Here is a 3,960-nt window from a genome sequence, read left to right as displayed (position 1 = left end):
CCCGACTCTCCCCCAGAGAGGGCCGAGGGCTGCTTTCACTCCGCAGCCTTTTCAGCCAATGGTTTGTACCTGTCCTTGGCCACAAGATGTCACCCAAGGAACAGCAAAGCAGGGGCCTGGGCGGAAACTGGCCAGCCCAGAAGTCAACCCAGGGGACGGCAGATTGCAAGGGGAGGAGCTGCAAAGGGCCGCACCCTGCAGGGCTCCAAGTCCCAGCATTTCCAACAGAACAGGTGCTATTGCCCCCAGAGGACACTGGTTTGTAGACGCCACCTGAAGATAAGTAAATAATAAAATAATACACAATAAGCAAATAGGGACAAGAATCCCTACTTCCCAGAGTAGGGTTAAACAGCGCCAGCAGGACAAGGGGGTGCAAACAGACACGCACACTTTGGTGTGATCAGGGCCACAACCCGGCAGGTGCTGAGCTGGGCGCCTTGCACCCTCCACCCCTGCCCTGTGCTTGGTAGGGTGGGAGTGACACAGGAGAGGCCAGCGGTGTGGCATAGCCTCTGCTCCCTGGGTTGGCCCTAGGCTCCATGTTCAGTCCCACGTGGCCCAGCAGGACCCACACCAACTCTTCAGTGGCAGCTGTCTGGCACCCGGACCTAGAAGGACAAAGAGAGGCAGGAGGGCCCTGACTCGCAGAAGCTTCTCACAGACTGGACTCGGCGCCGGCTCCTTCTCTGTCCCTCCACTGCTCGGGCCTGGGGAGGGCGGCTGCGGCTGCAGGAGGCACAGGGCCAGGGCTTCAGAGGTGCCTCCAGCCCACCCACACCTACCCAGCAGAGATGGAGGGCTTGGGGTTCGCTCTTCCCAGAGGATGGGAGGAACTACCCGGCCCTGGACCACAGGAGACGGGGAGTCCCTGTCCCAGCAAGGGCTGAATTTGGGAGAGAAAACAGTGGAATCCCTGCTAGGAATCATCTCCCTCATCCACTCCCATCTGCAAACATTCAGGGACACCTGCCATTTGGGAGCTTGCTGTCCCCAAGGAGAGCACAGGCCCAGGGAGGTCCCAGCTGTGTGGAGGGATGGAGGCGCCTCCAGAAGGAGGGGCACAGGGTGGGGGTGGGGGGCTGTCAGATCAGGGATGGGCAAGGCGCAGGCTACAGGCAGGCAGCGCGTAGCACTCTGGGTAAAGGTGACGGTGGTGGTTCTGAGGGGCTGGAGTGGAACTGGAGGGGAAGGAGAAGGGACAGAGGCATGTGGCTGGAACCCAGACAGGAAGAGAAGTTTTAAGCAGGAGAGGAACGTGATCAGACTTGATGCATTCTAAGGGCACCTAGAAGGGGCAAGAGGGAGGCATGGAAACCAGTCAGGAGGCAGCTGTGACAACAGGTGGGGAACTGACTGTGGCAGTGGGGACAGATCTAAGAGACGTTTGCTGAGGACTCGTCAGGAGGTTTGGTGGCCCTGGGCCTAGGGGGGCTGGATGTGGGATGCTGAGGTGGGTGGGGCAGGGCACGTGGGGACGCAAGTGCCAGATCCAGAAGGGTGGACCGTTTCAGACATTGTTTCACTGCAGTTATTACGCACGGCCACGGCAGAATGGAGCTGGAGCTCACAACGGAGCCTTTCAGTTAAAAGTGGGCTTTGGGAGTCACCTCTCCGCACACGGGTGGGATGGTTCTCGTGCTCCCGGGGGTGAAGGCACAGCAGCCTCCCGCAGGGAGTGCGCCGTGGCCACGTCGAGGGGCGCTGGCCGGTCTCCCCTCACCCACGGCACAGCAGGTGGGAAGGAAGCTGCGGACTAAGCTTGTGTTCACGGCAAGACTTTCACGTCTGCACTTGAGCAGCCTCTTTAGGGCAGCCTCTCTTTAGGGGTTCCAGAGCCGCCCCCCCCCCCCCCCCGGCCCATGCTGCTGGCAGCCTTCACCGCGCCCTGCGCTTTAGCCACAGCCCCGACAGCCTCGGCTACGGGCCAGCACAGGAGAATAGTTCAAGATTTTACACATACGGCAAAACTGGAGACTGCAAGAGATCAATGCGGTAACAGCCCAAATCAGGAAACACCCTTCGAAGCAGTTGTCTGGCTTAGGTCAGGCCAGTGGCAGGACTCAGAGAACCTTCTTCAGGTTCCTGAAACTGGCACTCCAACCACACACCACCAAAACCGTGGCTCTTCAGTGATGCCAGGAGGTGCCGGCCGGGCGGCATCCCTGAGGACGCTGCGCTGGTGGGGTGGCCCTTAGCTCCTTCCCATCACCTGCCCCTTCCGGTGCACTCCCTCCACCGGCCGCTCCCCCACAGCGTGCTATCCCCAAGGAGCAGCAGATGCGGCCTCGCCTGTCACCATCACAGCCACAAGAGGAGGAAAACAGGGTTGTCAGTGGTCAAGATGTAAGGCGGGCCAGGGGGTGAAGAAATCCAGGCGGGGAGTCCAACACGGCGGCGGGGAGCAGAGCAGTGTGCCCGGACGCTCTCTCGCTCGGAGCACGGGCAGGCGAGGCTACACGTGGGGGGCAAAATGGCTCTCAACAGGCAAGTTCGGGAGATGATGGTTCACAGCAGAACTCCCTAGAACACTTAAAAATGGACCCATTTCTGGGCCCTGTCGCCAAATATCATAACCCATGTGTTCAGGGTGGGTCAGATTAGATCCCTTCATTGAATTAAGCAGGAATCAGCGGTAAGAACCATCAGCACCACCTACATCTCTCAAAGCCCTGGTTACAAGTTTGTCAGAACTACGAATGAAGAGGGCTAAGGAAAGCTGAAGTGGAAAAGTCCTGTTTTTAAAATCACATTGGATACTCTTTTCATGAGAGCATAAAATTTCATGCTTTTGGCCAGCAATACGCTGAATTTCTAGATAGTTAACAGAAATAAGATTACCGTGGTTTTCACGTTGTCTACAACAGGCCCAATGACTTGGAACTGAGCGCTATTTCCACTTTAGCACAAAATGCAGATGTTTTTTGGATACCCACAACCAGAGATTTTCCAGCCAATATGGCTCTTTGGTCAATGTAAAAAGCTCTATGGGCTACAGTTTACTACTCGAAGCAGATGGAAAGGATTCTCATGGAACGAAATGACTGAAGCAAAAGCTCTTCACTGAATACTTCAACCCTGACACATTTACAGCCAAGAGGAGCTCAGCGCCTGGCTTCACTGTCCAGGATCATGACGGCTTTGCAGCCGGCCAGCGAAGCTCAGCCTCCTCTGGGGAGAAGCTACAGAGCCATGTACTTGGGAAGGGCTGAGTGGGAACAAACATAACAGGAGTCCAAGTGACAAAGGTAATTCCAAGTTGGCAAGAAAAGTTGAATGCAATTTTCAGTTCCTAGGCAAGTCACAGCACTCATTTTAATACTGAACAGAGTGAGTGAAAACTGAGTCCTAAGCAAGTTTCGAACTGCCTCCTGCTAAATGAAGGGCAATCAATATAGGAAAAGCACCTTTCCACCAGCAAGGGAAGCCTGAAGAGTGAGCTAGGGCTCCTTCATTCTGCTGAAAAGATTTAATAAAGGCTTCGGTGAATATTGTGATTAGATGGTAACGTTTTTGTTTTCAGGACTAAGGCTGATGAACAGCTCCCAAATACAGGCATCAGATAGAAACTGTTAAAACTGACATTCACCAACTCGTTAGTTACTTCTGGGTCATTCCAGTTCCTTCCTGCACCACACTTAGCAAATACCTTACATGTTCAGATGAAAAAGACAAGTGTGAATTCATAGAGAGCATCAGTAACATCTGGAAGTCAAATAAATTTTCAGAAATGCTTCTGAATACAAAATAGATGGTGGAAACATAAAACCCAGTGAATCAAACTGCTCTCCCTTTTTAATCAGTTTTACAGAATGGTATTTTACATTTCTAATCACATTAGGAGACAGGACAAATTTCCTGTACACATACGAGATTGTGCGAGCTCATTACTGAGGCTTAATAAAGGTTTTTATCAGTTTCAAGAGAAGTGGCAGTACAAAGCTTTTTAACATGGGGGAA

This window comes from Eulemur rufifrons, chromosome 7 (genome assembly GCF_041146395.1).
Source record: "Eulemur rufifrons isolate Redbay chromosome 7, OSU_ERuf_1, whole genome shotgun sequence".
In the NCBI taxonomy this organism is placed as follows: domain Eukaryota; kingdom Metazoa; phylum Chordata; class Mammalia; order Primates; family Lemuridae; genus Eulemur; species Eulemur rufifrons.
This window is presented reverse-complemented; position numbering follows the sequence as displayed.